Below are 18,161 nucleotides of genomic sequence, written 5' to 3'. Positions count from 1 at the left end.
TTAGCTCATTTCCATAGAATGAGCATTGAAATAATTACAGACAAATCATTTAGAGATGGTTTTAATATTCAATTATTTCCTGATTTCACCTTTACTTGCATTTAAACTAATTATGTGACAGAAGAAATACCATAACATAGTATTATGAACCGTAAATAACTAGGCTAAGTTAAATAATAGAGTAGAATAGGATCAAATAGCCTGCATGGATGGCTCGAAGACTTTCAGCGCTGTCAAAGCAGGACAGACCGTCACTAGAGAGACAGCTCGAACCTAAATAAAATCCCGCCTTTTGGACAATGTTTTACACTTACTCTACCCTCATAGGTTAAGAGAAACACGGTGTAGGTGGAATGACCCTTCTCGCCTTTCTATTGGTCTAAACTGACGCCAGTCAGAAGGATGCCGTTGCAGCTTTAACCAGCAGTAGGCTGAGTATAGAACACGGTGCAGGTTAATATTAGTTACCGGTGAGGCTATCTGCATCCGACACTTCGTTAAAGGATGATGCAGGTGGAAACGTTTTATCCGTTTCAATGATCTGACTGAGTGAGTATTGGATCGTTTAACCGTTAAATGTGTTTTCCCCCGTTTAGTGGGCTGTTGTTCTGTTCTGTCTCCACCATCACACCACATCATCATTTTCATGGACATGGTGTTATTCAGTCAGTGCAGATCGAGTTTTTTTTCCATAGACTGCACAGGCAGACATAGCTTACAGTCAACCTGATGACAATTATACGAGCTTATTATCCAGATTTCCTTCTGTCATTCTGTTATATCACAGACATAACATCTCATTTGTCATGAGAATGGAATCAGGTTTTGTTAAAGCCGTGTGTTGCTAGACATCGTGATCGATACATGGCATAGCCTACATAGGCTGCCTACATTACATGGTGATGCAGGAGTGGGAGGCTGACAGGCTATAGGAATGCTGTTTTGCTTTGCTTTAGCGTCACTGCGATTTAGAGACGCAGTTTCATCGCACACCATCTCTCTCTCTCTCTCTCTCTCTCTCTCTCTCTCTCTCTCTCTCTCTCTCTCTCTCTCTCTCTCTCTCTCTCTCTCTCTCTCTCTCTCTCTCTCTCTCTCTCTCTCACTCTCTCTCTCTCTCTCTCTCTCTCTCTCTCTCTCTCTCTCTCTCTCTCTCTCTCTCTCTCTCACTCTCACTCTCACTCTCACTCTCACTCTCACTCTCTATCTCTATGTGTCTCTCTCTCTGTCACACCAACGCACACACACACACACACACACACACACACACACACACACACACACACACACACACACACACACACACACACACACACACACACACACACACACACACACACACACACACACACACACACACACACACACACACATACAATCCATCATTCATCATTTCAAGTTCTGAGCCTGTGGGATGTAGCAACCCCAGAATAGCAGCAGGGACTAGATTGTATCTGTTCATTTGCCTGTTGCCAGACCAGGTCTGGGGGTATTTCCTACAACGTAACAGTTGTAGATGTTGAGCTTTTGGGAACCACTGCCTCTGTTTTCTAGGTTAGTCCACAGATAGAACAATGATGTTTCACCAGATGTATACATCTGAAGCATCCGGTTGGCGTTTCCACTCACCTCCAAATATGGTAGTGACAGGAAGCCCAGTGGCCGGCAGTGGGAGAAGATTTTGGCTACGTTCTGCACATTTTCTCATCGATGAAACATTTCATCTCAATGCAATTTTCTGTTCCCAACACTAGAATCTGTTATGAACAGAGTGGACTAAGTTTTAGACAGATTTGACCCTTTGCCAAAGTAAATAAATTAATAGTTGTTTAGACAGAGTGCGAAGGGAGAATTTAGTTATTGCACAGAGTAGGCGTTCCGTAACAGAAATATGCAAATACATGCTAGAACGCTCAAATAGGGTCTTGCTAGCTCCTGATTGGCTCGACCCACCTCCTTGCTTGTTCTACCCATTATATTTGATTAGCCCCCATTGGAAGGACTGTCTGTGGTCTATTTTGGGTTAGTTCTACTAATCTTAGCTTTGGCTACATTGTGTATTTCCCTATTGCTATTTCCTCATGTAATGATTTAATGAAATAATAACTGCAGTTAGTTAGCACAGAACAGTACATTCCATAAGCCATTCCACACTGCTATGCTTTATCTTGGCCAGGTCGCAGTTGTAAATGAGAACTTGTTCTCAACTAGCGTACCTGGTTAAATAAAGGTGTTCTCAACTAGCCTACCTGGTTAAATAAAGGTGTTCTCAACTAGCCTACCTGGTTAAATAAAGGTGTTCTCAACTAGCCTACCTGGTTAAATAAAGGTGTTCTCAACTAGCCTACCTGTTTAAATAAAGGTGTTCTCAACTAGCCTACCTGGTTAAATAAAGGTGTTCTCAACTAGCCTACCTGGTTAAATAAAGGTGTTCTCAACTAGCCTACCTGGTTAAATAAAGGTGTTCTCAACTAGCCTACCTGGTTAAATAAAGGTGTTCTCAACTAGCCTACCTGGTTAAATAAAGGTGTTCTCAACTAGCCTACCTGGTTAAATAAAGGTGTTCTCAACTAGCCTACCTGGTTAAATAAAGGTGTTCTCAACTAGCCTACCTGGTTAAATAAAGGTGTTCTCAACTAGCCTACCTGTTTAAATAAAGGTGTTCTCAACTAGCCTACCTGGTTAAATAAAGGTGTTCTCAACTAGCCTACCTGGTTAAATAAATGTGTTCTCAACTAGCCTACCTGGTTAAATAAAGGTGTTCTCAACTAGCCTACCTGGTTAAATAAAGGTGTTCTCAACTAGCCTACCTGGTTAAATAAAGGTGTTCTCAACTAGCCTACCTGGTTAAATAAAGGTGTTCTCAACTAGCCTACCTGGTTAAATAAAGGTGTTCTCAACTAGCCTACCTGGTTAAATAAAGGTGTTCTCAACTAGCCTACCTGGTTAAATAAAGGTGTTCTCAACTAGCCTACCTGGTTAAATAAAGGTGTTCTCAACTAGCCTACCTGGTTAAATAAAGGTGTTCTCAACTAGCCTACCTGGTTAAATAAAGGGGAAATAAAAATAAAACATTTCAAAAAGCCAACAATGTGCAGAGTATTTTAAACTACAGTTCTACATTTTTCTGATGTGTTTTTTTTCTCCTTGGTGTGTTTTCTGTGCGGACGTTTTCCTGAGTGCAGAACATAACCTGTAAGGAAAATGGTTGGGGTCAGCTGCTGTTTTTACACTCATTCCTTCTTAACTATGTGGAAGTCCTGCCTATGGGAGTTGATTCCAGAGTATTTGTTTGCCACACATGATGTGGAGGCCACTGACTGTGCCGTTATTACCAAGGCTACTGCAGTGGAAGACTTCACCTGTAACATATTGCCAGCCAAGCGGTCCAGGGATCACCGGCATTTGGAAATATGCACTGATTATCCACGTCCTTTTTGAAAATATATTTACAGCATTCATTTCATTCCTTATTTTGACTGTGATTCCCCACACATACTCTCCAAAACGAGGTTGTTGTAGGACCCAGTTCAGCAGTGTCTGTGATTCCCCACACATACTCTCCAAAACAAGGTTGTTGTAGGACCCAGTTCAGCAGTGTCTGTGATTCCCCACACATACTCTCCAAAACGAGGTTGTTGTAGGACCCAGTTCGGCAGTGTCTGTGATTCCCCACACATACTCTCCAAAACGAGGTTGTTGTAGGACCCAGTTCAGCAGTGTCTGTGATTCCCCACACATACTCTCCAAAACGAGGTTGTTGTAGGACCCAGTTCAGCAGTGTCTGTGATTCCCCACACATACTCTCCAAAACGAGGTTGTTGTAGGACCCAGTTCAGCAGTGTCTGTGATTCCCCACACATACTCTCCAAAACGAGGTTGTTGTAGGACCCAGTTCAGCAGTGTCTGTGATTCCCCACACATACTCTCCAAAACGAGGTTGTTGTAGGACCCAGTTCAGCAGTGTCTGTGATTCCCCACACATACTCTCCAAAACGAGGTTGTTGTAGGACCCAGTTCAGCAGTGTCTGTGATTCCCCACACATACTCTCCAAAACGAGGTTGTTGTAGGACCCAGTTCAGCAGTGTCTGTGATTCCCCACACATACTCTCCAAAACGAGGTTGTTGTAGGACCCAGTTCAGCAGTGTCTGTGATTCCCCAAAAAACGAGGTTGTTGTAGGACCCAGTTCAGCAGTGTCTGTGATTCCCCACACATACTCTCCAAAACGAGGTTGTTGTAGGACCCAGTTCAGCAGTGTCTGTGATTCCCCACACATACTCTCCAAAACGAGGTTGTTGTAGGACCCAGTTCAGCAGTGTCTGTGATTCCCCACACATACTCTCCAAAACGAGGTTGTTGTAGGACCCAGTTCAGCAGTGTCTGTGATTCCCCACACATACTCTCCAAAACGAGGTTGTTGTAGGACCCAGTTCAGCAGTGTCTGTGATTCCCCACACATACTCTCCAAAACGAGGTTGTTGTAGGACCCAGTTCGGCAGTGTCTGTGATTCCCCACACATACTCTCCAAAACGAGGTTGTTGTAGGACCCAGTTCAGCAGTGTCCCAGTCTTTCATGGTCCTATGTCTTTCACAGTCCTACCTAATGACTGCATGACATCTACGTCAGGGTTTTATCCTGTACATATGTCATATCGATCGTTTTCCCTTTGCCATTTAGAAGGTCGCGTTTCCATCCCTGATTGTTTCTGTTTCTGTAATGTCTTCCTTTAGGGGAGGGAGGGAGGGAGGGAGGGGGGGAGGGAGGGGGAGGGTGGGAGGGAGGGAGGGGGTGGGAGGGGGAGGGAGGGAGGGAGGGGGGGGGGTGGGTGGGAGGGGGAGGGAGGGAGGGAGGGAGGGGGGGAGGGAGGGGGAGGGAGGGAGGGAGGGAGGGAGGGAGGGAGGGAGGGAGGGAGGGAGGGAGGGAGGGAGGGAGGGGGAGGGAGGGAGGGAGGGAGGGAGGGAGGGAGGGGGAGGGAGGGAGGGAGGGAGGGAGGGAGGGAGGGAGGGAGGGAGGGAGGGAGGGGGGAGGGAGGGGGAGGGAGGGAGGGAGGGAGGGAGGGAGGGGGGAGGGAGGGAGGGAGGGAGGGAGGGAGGGAGGGAGGGAGGGAGGGAGGGAGGGAGGGAGGGAGGGGGAGGGAGGGAGGGAGGGAGGGGGAGGGAGGGGGAGGGAGGGAGGGAGGGGGGAGGGAGGGAGGGAGGGAGGGAGGGGAGGGAGGGAGGGAGAGAAGTTGTTTCTTGCTCATATAAGAGATATAGAACCCAATGAAATGTTGCTGTGCTGTATCTACTGACTACCATCTGTACGTGATGTGATTTGACGTGTGATGACATGTGACGTGTGTGTGTGTGTGTGTGTGTGTGTGTGTGTGTGTGTGTGTGTGTGTGTGTGTGTGTGTGTGTGTGTGTGTGTGTGTGTGTGTGTGTGTGTGTGTGTGTGTGTGTGTGTGTGTGTGTGTGTGTGTGTGTGTGTGTGTGTGTGTGTGCGTGCGTGCGTGCGTGTGTGTGTGTGTGTCTCGCTGTCACACAGGCAGCAGAAAGGCATGAAGTTTGCTGGGACCTCCAGCTGATCTGCACTGAGTGACCTTCACACTTTCCCTATTTTCCCTCTGTTTCTTTTCAGGTGAGAGTGTGTGGGGGTGTGGGGTGTGAGAGACAGAGAGACTGCAAGATAAATAATGTTTGAGGAAGAGAGAGATTTGTGAGAGAAAGTGAACGAGTGAGAGTGAGTAAAAAGCGAGAGAGAGAGAGAGCGACAGAGAGAGAGAGAGGCAGAGAGCGAGAGAGACACAGTGAGAGAGAGGCAGAGAGAGAGAGTGTGTGTGTGTGAGAGAGAGAGAAAGAGAGAGTCAAAGAGAGAGCGAGAGAAGATGAGGAGACTCCTCCAGGACTCTCCTCTGTGTTGCGTGGTGAAACTCTGGTCTCAGTCCGGCCTGGAGTTCTCTCTTCTCTAAGACCTTCCTGCTCCTCTCAGCTGGTTTCCTCTTCATGAAGACCACTGACATCGGTGATGTGATGAATAAATTTGAAGTCCTTGGCATTGTAGGTGAAGGTAAGTTGATCATTATTTACAACTACTGCATTACACTGTCAAAGGGAACACAACTGTTTTACACCAATGTGTTTATTTGTGGGTTGTTTTTCGTGATGTTGGTGTGATGGGAAGCTGAAAGCCAAAACCCTCTCTGACCTTGTTATCACTATGTTACTTATGGCTGTGACTGAAAACGTTGACAACGATCAGCGGGTTAAAACGTAACAGACACCAGGAGTTCTCAGTACTGTGTCCAAAAACACTGTTTGCAGAACTAGAGATAAATTATTATTCTAAAGTGCTCATCGTGTTCCCAGTTCTGAACAGTCGCCACTTAACCGGAGGGTCTAAAGTGGGCTAAAACTGTCTCCACCTCTCCACGTGTCCTCTGGCTAGGCGTTGTAGCTGCTGTGCCCGTGAAACCCTTCCAGAAACCACCGCCAAACTGACAACATCACACTCCTTGACCTTTTCCATTTGCACGACCGGCTCTTCATCCGTTCCCTTTTAGATTCATAAATGGAGATTTGGAAATAATGTCTTCATCTCTTGAGCTAACACACTTTTTCTTTCATCTAACTAATCTAACTGTCATTTCATGTCAAAATTCACTTAATATGTGAATAAATGACATAGATGGAGGAAGAGTGTGCAATCATCTTATTCAGTAGCTCTTTAGCCCCTGAATTCTCCTGTATATGTGGTTGACTGGCTGAAGGGCTGAGGCTGATAGCCAAGGGCTACAGGGCGAGGGAGTGGCAAGCCTCTCTCAGGCCAGGGAGAGATACTCCGAGCTGGGATATAATGACCGGCTACTTCCCTGGCCCATGGGTCCTTCACTGGTCCCTCCACTAACACAATTTAACGCTAGATCAGATGAGTCATTTCATTCCCATGCCATTTGTTGACGGAAGCATCCTCATCACACAGATTACTTGTCACCCATCACACCGGGGGTTAAGCACAATTCAGTTTACAACTCCCATCTCCCCTCAATTCAGGAAGTGAAGCAACAATGGAGGGGAGGAACCACCAGTTATAGAACATATCATGATAGAGCTTTTCTTCTCCCATCAAGACACTCTTGACTGAGTGACATGGACAGGAACTTCATATCAGGAAGTTAGTAAGTTGGTTTTCGAGAGCGATGAATGGGGTACATTCTGCATTTCATAAAGTCATTTATTATTAGTTGATTGGCATGTAGTTCTGAAGATAATAGAGAAGTACATTTTTCAGTAGCAGATTGAAATTCACTGACTATCTACTGGCTATGTGATGACTATTCAATAACTATCTACTGACTATTCAATAACTATCTACTGACTATTCAATAACTATCCACTGACTTCAATAACTATCTACTGACTATTCAATAACTATCCACTGACTATTCAATAACTATCTACTGACTATGTGATGACTATTCAATAACTATCTACTGACTATTCAATAACTATCTACTGACTATTCAATAAATATCTACTGACTATTCAATAACTATCTACTGACTATCCACTGACTATTCAATAACTATCTACTGACTATTCAATAATGACTATTCATTCAATAACTATCTACTGACTATTCAATAACTATCTACTGACTATTCAATAACTATCTACTGACTATTCAATAACTATCCACTGACTATTCAATAACTATCTACTGACTATGTGATGACTATTCAATAACTATCTACTGACTATTCAATAACTATCTACTGACTATTCAATAACTATCTACTGACTATTCAATAACTATCTACTGTCTATTCAATAACTATCTACTGACTATCTACTGACTATGATGACTATTCAATAACTATCTACTGACTATTCAATAACTATCTACTGACTATTCAATAACTATCTGACTATTCAATAACTATCTACTGACTATTCAATAACTATCTACTGACTATTCAATAACTATCTACTGACTATTCAATAACTATCTACTGTCTATTCAATAACTATCTACTGACTATTCAATAACTATCTACTGACTATTCAATAACTATCTATTGTCTATTCAATAACTATCTACTGACTATTCAATAACTATCTACTGACTATTCAATAACTATCTACTGACTATTCAATAACTATCTACTGACTATTCAATAACTATCTACTGACTATTCAATAACTATCCACTGACTATTCAATAACTATCTACTGACTATGTGATGACTATTCAATAACTATCTACTGACTATTCAATAACTATCTACTGACTATTCAATAACTATCTACTGACTATTCAATAACTATCCACTGACTATTCAATAACTATCTACTCTATGTGATGACTATTCAATAACTATCTACTGACTATGTGATGACTATTCAATAACTATCTAACTGACTATTCAATAACTATCTACTGACTATTCAATAACTATCTACTGACTATTCAATAACTATCTACTGACTATTCAATAACTATCTACTGACTATTCAATAACTATCTACTGACTATTCAATAACTATCTACTGACTATTCAATAACTATCTACTGACTATTCAATAACTATCTACTGACTATTCAATAACTATCTACTGACTATTCAATAACTATCCACTGACTATTCAATAACTATCTACTGACTATTCAATAACTATCTACTGACTATTCAATAACTATCCACTGACTATTCAATAACTATCCACTGACTATGTGATGACTATTCAATAACTATCTACTGACTATTCAATAACTATCTACTGACTATTCAATAACTATCCACTGACTATTCAATAACTATCTACTGACTATGTGATGACTATTCAATAACTATCTACTGACTATTCAATAACTATCTACTGACTATTCAATAACTATCTACTGACTATTCAATAACTATCTACTGTCTATTCAATAACTATCTACTGACTATGTGATGACTATTCAATAACTATCTACTGACTATTCAATAACTATCTACTGACTATTCAATAACTATCTACTGACTATTCAATAACTATCTACTGACTATTCAATAACTATCTACTGACTATTCAATAACTATCTACTGACTATTCAATAACTATCTACTGACTATTCAATAACTATCTACTGACTATCCACCAACTAACAACGGACTATAAACTAACTATAAACTAACTATAAACTGACTATAAACTGACTATAAACTGAATATAAACTGACTATAAACTGAATATAAACTGACTATAAAATGACTATAAACTGAATATAAACTGACTATAAAATGACTATAAACTGAATATAAACTGACTATAAAATGACTATAAACTGACTATAAACTGACTATAAACTGAATATAAACTGACTATAAACTGACTATAAAATGACTATAAAATGACTATAAACTGACTATAACCTGAATATAAAATGACTATAAACTGACTATAAACTGACTATAAACGGACTATAAAATGACTATAAACTGACTATAAACTGACTATAAAATGACTATAAACTGACTATAAACTGACTATAAACTGAATATAAACTGACTATAAACTGAATATAAACTGACTATAAACTGAATATCCACTGACTATAAACTGACTATAAAATGACTATTCACTTAGTATACCCAACCTATCCACTGACTATAAATTGACTATCCACCGACTATCAACTGACCACTGACTGACCGGTCATGTTGTCATGTAGGTAATGGAGGAATCATGTTTGCTCTGACAGCATCTGTCAGAATGCCAGAAAGTAGTGGGCCTCCCGAGTGGTGCCGTGGTCCAAGTAGCTGTGCCACTAGAGATCCTGGTTCGAGCCCAGGCTCTGTCGCAGCCGTCTGCGACCGGGAGACCCATGGGGAGGCGCACAATTGGCCCAGCGTCGTCCGGGTTAGGGGAGGGTTTGGCCGGCAGGGATGTCCTTGTCCCATCGCGCTCTAGCGACTCCTGTGGCCGGGTGCAGTGCACACTGACATGGTCGCCAGGTGCAGGGTGTTTCCTCCAACACATTGGTGTGTCTGGCTTGTCAAGAAGCAGTGCGGCTTGGTTGGGTTGTATTTTGGAGGACGCGCAGCCCTCGACCTTCAACTCTCCCGAGTCCGTACGGGAGTTACAGCGATGAGACAAGAGAGTAACTACCAATTGCATATATATATATATATATATATATATATATATATATATATATATATATATATATATATAAACAAAGCCAGAAAGCCAAATGAAGGGTTCACAGTTGAAGACTTCATCTTTGAAATATGGATGAGCATAAAGTGGGCTGAGGTGCATGACATCTCCCAAGACTGTTTCTTCACCCTTGAATGGCTACAGAACATAGTGAAGATGAGCTTCAGTTCACTCACCTTGTTTAGAGAATATCAACTCTTTATAGTAGGATTTCACAACTTCTTTTAGCCAAACCATTAATACAAATATAAGTCATGTTTGGATAAATCCCTGTTGCTAAGCGTTCTCCTCTCTTCTCTCTCCAGGAGCCTATGGAGTGGTTCTGAAGTGCAGGCACAAGGTAAGACCATGACAGCATCAGTGTCACACAGTTGATTCTTCAGGAAGTCTTATGTGAAATGCACAGTAACATTTTACCCTTCATCCTTAAGGTATACATGCTTATAACAGGTTCTCTTCATCCTTAAGGTATACATGCTCATAACAGGTTCTCTTCATCCTTAAGGTATACATGCTCATAACAGGTTCTCTTCATCCTTAAGGTATACATGCTCATAACAGGTTCTCTTCATCCTTAAGGTATACATGCTTATAACAGGTTCTCTTCATCCTTAAGGTATACATGCTTATAACAGGTTCTCTTCATCCTTAAGGTATACATGTTTATAACAGGTTCTCTTCATCCTTAAGGTATACATGTTTATAACAGGTTCTCTTCATCCTTAAGGTAAACATGCCTATAACAGGTTCTCTTCATCCTTAAGGTAAACATGCTTATAACAGGTTCTATTCATCCTTAAGGTATACATGCTCATAACAGGTTCTCTTCATCCTTAAGGTATACATGCTCATAACAGGTTCTCTTCATCCTTAAGGTAAACATGCCTATAACAGGTTCTCTTCATCCTTAAGGTCTACATGCTTATAACAGGTTCTCTTCATCCTTAAGGTCTACATGCTTATAACAGGTTCTCTTCATCCTTAAAGGTGCAATATGCTGAAACCGCTTTCCTGGTTGCTAAACTTCAAATAGTTTGCCTAATTTCAGTTTATGTGACAAAACAAGCAAGTATAGTTTAGAGAATCATTGTACCATCTAAAGTGCTGTGAAATATCTTTTCCATAACCAAAAGATTGTATTTTCAGCTGTTTGAAGCTGATGCAATTTTTATTTATTATTATTATAATTGCTATTTGCTTTATTTTAGAAGAGGGGAAAGAAGTGCCATCTGAGGAGTAAAGTATTCAGATAAACTATTTACAACTGGAATCAATTCTGCCCTTATCAACAACAAACCACACTATTCCTGTCCAAATAGAACATGCCTTAATTTGATCACCCTGTTGCAGGATTACTGTCCTGGGAATGGAGGGAATGTAAAACTAATAGTGTATTTGAGGTTTAAAAAAGACTTCTGAAGTTTGCCATTTCCACTTTTAGATGTCAGACTTGATTTTCCCTTTCAAAAAAATGTATCAACCCCTACAAAAATGTCAATGAATTTGAATCCAGATCATTTCCTGTCGCTGGAGGTTTCTATTCCTGATGTAGCAAACTGGCTCAAATTGAAATGCTACATCTGTAGCCTACCATGATGATATCCAACCCTACTTGGTGCCACTATCATGTGTCCCAGTGGTTTGCAAACTTTTTGACCCGCAACCCCAAAATGGTGTGGTACAAAACTTGCGACCCCGCGCGCACACACACATGCACGTGTGGAAACATGTGAACATGCGCACACAATCGCTGCTCAAATGTAGCCTGTCATTACAGACTTAAAAGGTGATGCATTTTCAAAATGCAAGACGGGCTACAGAAATAAACTGCATCCTGTACCTGCATTTGGAGGTGAAAGTCATGTTAGCAGCAAATATCAACTAGGGATATATCATGTCACTTCTCTAGAGTCTAGAGCAGAATCAACTAGGGATATATCATGTCACTTCTCTAGAGTTTAGATCAGAATCAACTAGGGATATATCATGTCACTTCTCTAGAGTCTAGAGCAGAATCAACTAGGGATATATCTTGTCACTTCTCTAGAGTCTAGAGCAGAGTCAACTAGGGATATATCATGTCACTTGTCTAGAGCAGAATCAACTAGGGATATATCATGTCACTTCTCTAGAGTCTAGAGCAGAATCAATTGGGGATATATCATGTCACTTCTCTAGAGTCTAGAGCAGAATCAACTAGGGATATATCATGTCACTTCTCTAGAGTCTAGAGCAGAATCAACTAGGGATATATCATGTCACTTCTCTAGAGTCTAGAGCAGAATCAATTAGGGATATATCATGTCACTTCTCTATAGTCTAGAGCAGAATCAACTAGGGATATATCATGTCACTTCTCTAGAGTCTAGAGCAGAATCAACTAGGGATATATCATGTCACTTCTCTAGAGTCTAGAGCAGAATCAACTAGGGATATATCATGTCACTTCTCTAGAGTCTAGAGCAGAATCAACTAGGGATATATCATGTCACTTCTCTAGAGTCCAGAGCAGAGTCAACTAGGGATATATCATGTCACTTGTCTAGAGTCCAGAAGAAACTAAATCATTCAGCCTACTTGTAGTGGAGGTTGCAGGATCAGATGGAAAGCATATTCTGTCTGCACCACTTTGGATGGCAGCCTGCTTGCTGTTCTTCCTCACAATTAGGCATCTTCATTCTGTAATATTGAAGGCAGTGCGATGTTACAGCTATATTTAGACATCTAGCCAGAAGCAACCCAAACTAGGCCTATCTGAACTATGACCATGATCAATAAAATCACCAGATAGACTATTGTTCTGGCATAGATGAGTCACTCTTTTATATGATAGACTCAGTCCTACTCTATTTTAGCCGAGTAAAACGGGAAGAAATGAAACAAAATATTGGTCACTACCCACTGGGCACAGTTTAAGGTCTAAAATAAAACAATTGATTAAGTAGTTGTTTTTTCTCATCAGTCTACCCACAGTACCCCATAATGACAAAGCAAATACAGATTTTTAGACATTTTTGCAGATGTATTAAAAATAAAAAATGGAAATATCACATTTACATAGGTATTCAGACCCTTTACTCTTTGGCAGTGATTACAGCCTTGAGTCTTCTTGGATATGACGCTACAAGCTTGGCACACCTGTCCTTGGGGAGATTCTCCCATTCTTCTCTGCAGATCCTCTCAAGCTCTGTCAGGTTGGTTTGGGAGCGTCGCTGCACAGCTATTTTCAGGTCTCTCCAGAGATGTTGCATCAGGTTCAAGTCTGGGCTCTGGCTGGGCCAATCAAGGACATTCAGAGACTTGTCCCTAAGCCACTCCTGCGTTGTCTTGGCTGTGTGCTTAGGGTCGTTGTCTTGTTGGAAAAAAAACCTTCAACCCTGTATGAGATCCTGAGCGCTCCTGAGCAGGTTTTCATGAAGGATCTCTCTGTACGTTGATCCGTTCATCTTTCCCTCTATCCTGACTAGTCTCCCAATCCCTGCCGTTGAAAAACATCCCCACAGCGTGATGCTGCCACCACCATACTTAACCATAGGGATGGTAATGGCCAGGTGATGAGTGGTGCCTGGTTTCCTCCACACATGACGCTTGGCATTCAGGACAAAGAGTTCAATCTTGGTTTCATCAGACCATAAAATCTTGTTTCTCATGGTCTGAGAGTCCTTTAGGTGCCTTTTGCCAAACTCCAAGCGGGTTGGCATGTGCTTTTACTGAGTGGCTTCCATCTGGTCACTCTACCATAAAGACCTGATTGGTGGAGTGCTGCAGAGATGGTTGTCCTTCTGGAAGATTCTCCCATCTCCACAGAGGAACTCTGGAGCTCTGTCAGAGTGACCATCGGGTTCTTGGTCACCTCCCTGACCAAGGCCCTTCTCCCCCCAATTGCTGGGCCTTGTTTGGCAGGGCGGCCAGCTCTAGGAAAAGTTTTGGTGGTTCCAAAATTCTTCCATTTAAGAATGATGGAGGCCATTGGGTTCTTGGGGACCTTCAATGCTTTCCCAGATCTGTGTCTCTACACGATCCTGTCTTGGAGCTCCACGGACAATTCCTTTGACCTCATGGCTTGGTTTTTGCTCTGACATGCTGTCCACAGTGCTGTGTGTGCGTTTCCAAATCATGCCCAATCAATTGAATTTACCACAGGTGGACTCCAATGAAGTTGTAGAAACATCTCAAGGATGATCAATGGAAACCGGATGCACCTGAACTCAATTTTGAGTCTCATAGCAAAGGGTCTGAATACTTGTGTAAATAAGGTATTTCAGTTTTTATGTTTTATACATTTGTAAAAAAAAAAACTAAAAAAACATTTGTTTTAATGCTTTGTCATTATGGAGTATTGTGTATAGATTGTTGAGAATTTAAAACAAAAATGTAATCCATTTTAAGTGAAGGGGTCTGAATACTGTCTGAATGCACTGTATGCCCGTTACAGTATGTGGGATCTGATGAAAGGTTTTTAAATGATATTAAGCCTGCAGAGATCCATGGACAGGCAGAATTTGATACTCGGGGCTGATCTATTTCTTTGATGGAATGTGTGGTGTGCAATAAGTACACTTTTGGTCATTGAATTCATGGGGACATATTTTGTTGTGACACGTGTTCATGGTTACCCATGAAATGTCATTTCACCAGTGTTGGCTACACCTGATGATTAGGCCCTAACATAAAGCCCCGTGTAGTTTGGAACAATAGGATCAACTTACTGATTCACTACATGGAAATCATGTTGAACAAACCTTCTAGTGTATTGATGTGGTCCTGGGCACAGCAACATAACCTTCTAGTGTATTGATAGTTGTCTTGGGCACAGCAGCATAACCTTCTAGTTTATTGATAGTTGTCCTGGGCACAGCAACATAACCTTCTAGTGTATTGATGTGGTCCTGGGCACAGCAACATAACCTTCTAGTTTATTGATAGTTGTCCTGGGCACAGCAACATAACCTTCTAGTGTATTGATAGTTGTCCTGGGCAGGGCAGCAACATAACCTTCTAGTTTATTGATAGTTGTCCTGGGCACAGCAACATAACCTTCTAGTGTATTGATAGTTGTCCTGGGCACAGAGCAACATAACCTTCTAGTTTATTGATAGTTGTCCTGGGCACAGCAACATAACCTTCTAGTGTATTGATAGTTGTCTTGGGCAGGGCAGAGCAACATAACCTTCTAGTGTATTGATGTGGTCCTGGGCACAGCAACATAACCTTCTAGTGTATTGATGTGGTCCTGGGCATAGCAACATAACCTTCTAGTTTATTGATAGTTGTCCTGGGCAGAGCAACATAACCTTCTAGTGTATTGATGTGGTCCTGGGCAGGGCAGAGCAACAGAACCTTCTAGTTTATTGATAGTTGTCCTGGGCACAGCAGCATAACCTTCTAGTGTATTGATGTGGTAGTAACCTGTTTATTGGTGGTAATGGACACAGCAACATAACCTTCTAGTTTATTGATAGTTGTCCTGGGCACAGCAACATAACCTTCTAGTTTATTGATGTGGTAATGGACAACAACATAACCTTCTAGTTTATTGATAGTTGTCCTGGGCAGAGCAACATAACCTTCTAGTGTATTGATAGTTGTCTTGGGCAGGGCACAGCAACATAACCTTCTAGTGTATTGATAGTTGTCTTGGGCAGGGCAGAGCAACATAACCTTCTAGTGTATTGATAGTTGTTCTGGGCAGAGCAACATAACCTTCTAGTGTATTGATAGTTGTCTTGGGCAGGGCAGAGCAACATAACCTTCTAGTGTATTGATAGTTGTCTTGGGCACAGCAACATAACCTTCTAGTGTATTGATAGTTGTCCTGGGCAGGGCAGAGCAACATAACCTTCTAGTGTATTGATAGTTGTCTTGGGCAGGGCAGAGCAACATAACCTTCTAGTGTATTGATAGTTGTCTTGGGCAGGGCAGAGCAACATAACCTTCTAGTGTATTGATAGTTGTCTTGGGCACAGCAACATAGCCTTCTAGTGTATTGATAGTTGTCTTGGGCAGGGCAGAGCAACATAACCTTCTAGTGTATTGATAGTTGTCTTGGACAGGGCAACATAACCTTCTAGTGTATTGATAGTTGTCCTGGGCACAGCAACATAACCTTCTAGTGTATTGATAGTTGTTCTGGGCACAGCAACATAACCTTCTAGTGTATTGATAGTTGTTCTGGGCACAGCAACATAACCTTCTAGTGTATTGATAGTTGTTCTGGGCACAGCAACATAACCTTCTAGTGTATTGATAGTTGTCTTGGGCAGGGCAGAGCAACATAACCTTCTAGTGTATTGATAGTTGTCTTGGACAGGGCAGCAACATAACCTTCTAGTGTATTGATAGTTGTCTTGGGCACAGCAACATAACCTTCTAGTGTATTGATAGTTGTCTTGGGCACAGCAACATAACCTTCTAGTGTATTGATAGTTGTCTTGGGCAGGGCAGCAACATAACCTTCTAGTGTATTGATAGTTGTCTTGGGCACAGCAACATAACCTTCTAGTGTATTGATAGTTGTCTTGGGCAGGGCAGAGCAACATAACCTTCTAGTGTATTGATGTGGTCCTGGGCAGAGAACCTTCTAGTGTATTGATGTGGTCAACAACAGAACCTTCTAGTGTATTGATGTGGTCCTGGGCAGGGCAGAGCAACAGAACCTTCTAGTGTATTGATGTGGTCCTGGGCAGGGCAGAGCAACAGAACCTTCTAGTGTATTGATGTGGTCCTGGGCAGGGCAGAGCAACAGAACCAAGGTCAATCAGTAGCAGTGTTGGTAACGTGGACCTTTAACTGTTGACATCATCAACTCCGCATCATGTTGATTAATGAGGCTACAGCCAAACCTGTATTGATCATCTCTTCGTTGGGCAGTTGATCCGGCCTGGGGGGAAACTATTTGGAGCAGGGGGAAAAGTTAATAGTGTATGTCCCAAATGGCACTCTATTCCGTATATAGTGCACTACTTTTGACCAGGGCTCATAGGGATCTGGTCTAAAGTAGTGAACCAAATAGAGAAGAGGGTGCCATTTTAGAAGCTAGCAATAGTTTTAGTAGGCAGACACCTCCATTCACAGGTTGGGAAATGATTTACTAATTGAATTAATTGAACTATTCAAGTCAGAATCATAATAAAATCATCATAATAATATATGGACTAATTTGCAAATGAGGCTAAATCATTTTTATGAAAAGTTCACTAAAGTTTCTCTGCAATATACAGGCCATGTCCCAGAAAATATTTTCCAGTCCAAGTTACCTCTTATCTCAATTATTGCCATTTTATGATGTTCCCCAATAGCCTCTCAGAAATCCTGTTATGGAGTGTATTTTATTTGTATTTTTAGCCTGAAACCTTTTTTAGTGGAAAGGGGTTTCCTGAATCCTGATGAATATTTCATTTCTCTGCTCACTGTCTGAAATGGGACCCTATTCCCTACATAGTGTCCTACTTTTGACCAGACCTTATGCAGGACCTGGTCAAATGTAGTGCACTATATAGGGAATAGGGTCCCATTTTGGATGCAACCTTGGTCAAAGCCATCATGCAGAACAGCACCCACCTCAGTAGCTGAATCTTTTAGTACATGTTTCAGATGAAACCTAACAGAATCACCTCAGTAGCTGAAACTTTTAGTACATGTTTCAGATGAAACCTAACAGAATCACCTCAGTAGCTGAAACTTTTAGTACATGTTTCAGATGAAACCTAACAGAATCACCTCAGTAGCTGAATCTTTTAGTACATGTTTCAGATTTAATCTAATAGAATTGAATGCTTGGTGAGAATTGACCATTTGTCAAAAGAATGTTTGGCCTCTTGATTGACAGGCTGACCAACCAATCACCCACAGCCCTCCACTTCGGCTGCCTGATGGTTGAGATTGTCTTGATGAACGGGTATTTTACTTTGTTCAAGTTTGTTTACCATTCTCTCATTCTTCCTTTGGATGGAGAAACAGAGAGATGGAGGGTTGG

General features: G+C 41.7%; 1 long non-coding RNA gene across 1 annotated transcript; it reads left to right on the top strand.

The window, feature by feature from the left end:
* The first annotated feature begins 406 nt into the window (after nt 1-406).
* LOC124027941 lies at nt 407-10,608 on the top strand. Its single transcript, XR_006837530.1, has 3 exons — nt 407-549; nt 5,622-6,050; nt 10,492-10,608. It is a non-coding gene; the product is annotated as an uncharacterized LOC124027941 (long non-coding RNA).
* Nucleotides 10,609-18,161: the final 7,553 nt, after the last annotated feature.

Source organism: Oncorhynchus gorbuscha, unplaced genomic scaffold (genome assembly GCF_021184085.1).
Source record: "Oncorhynchus gorbuscha isolate QuinsamMale2020 ecotype Even-year unplaced genomic scaffold, OgorEven_v1.0 Un_scaffold_3593, whole genome shotgun sequence".
NCBI classification, from domain to species: Eukaryota; Metazoa; Chordata; class Actinopteri; order Salmoniformes; family Salmonidae; genus Oncorhynchus; species Oncorhynchus gorbuscha.
Note: the sequence above shows the minus strand (reverse complement) of the source record. Positions and strands in the feature narration are given on the sequence as shown.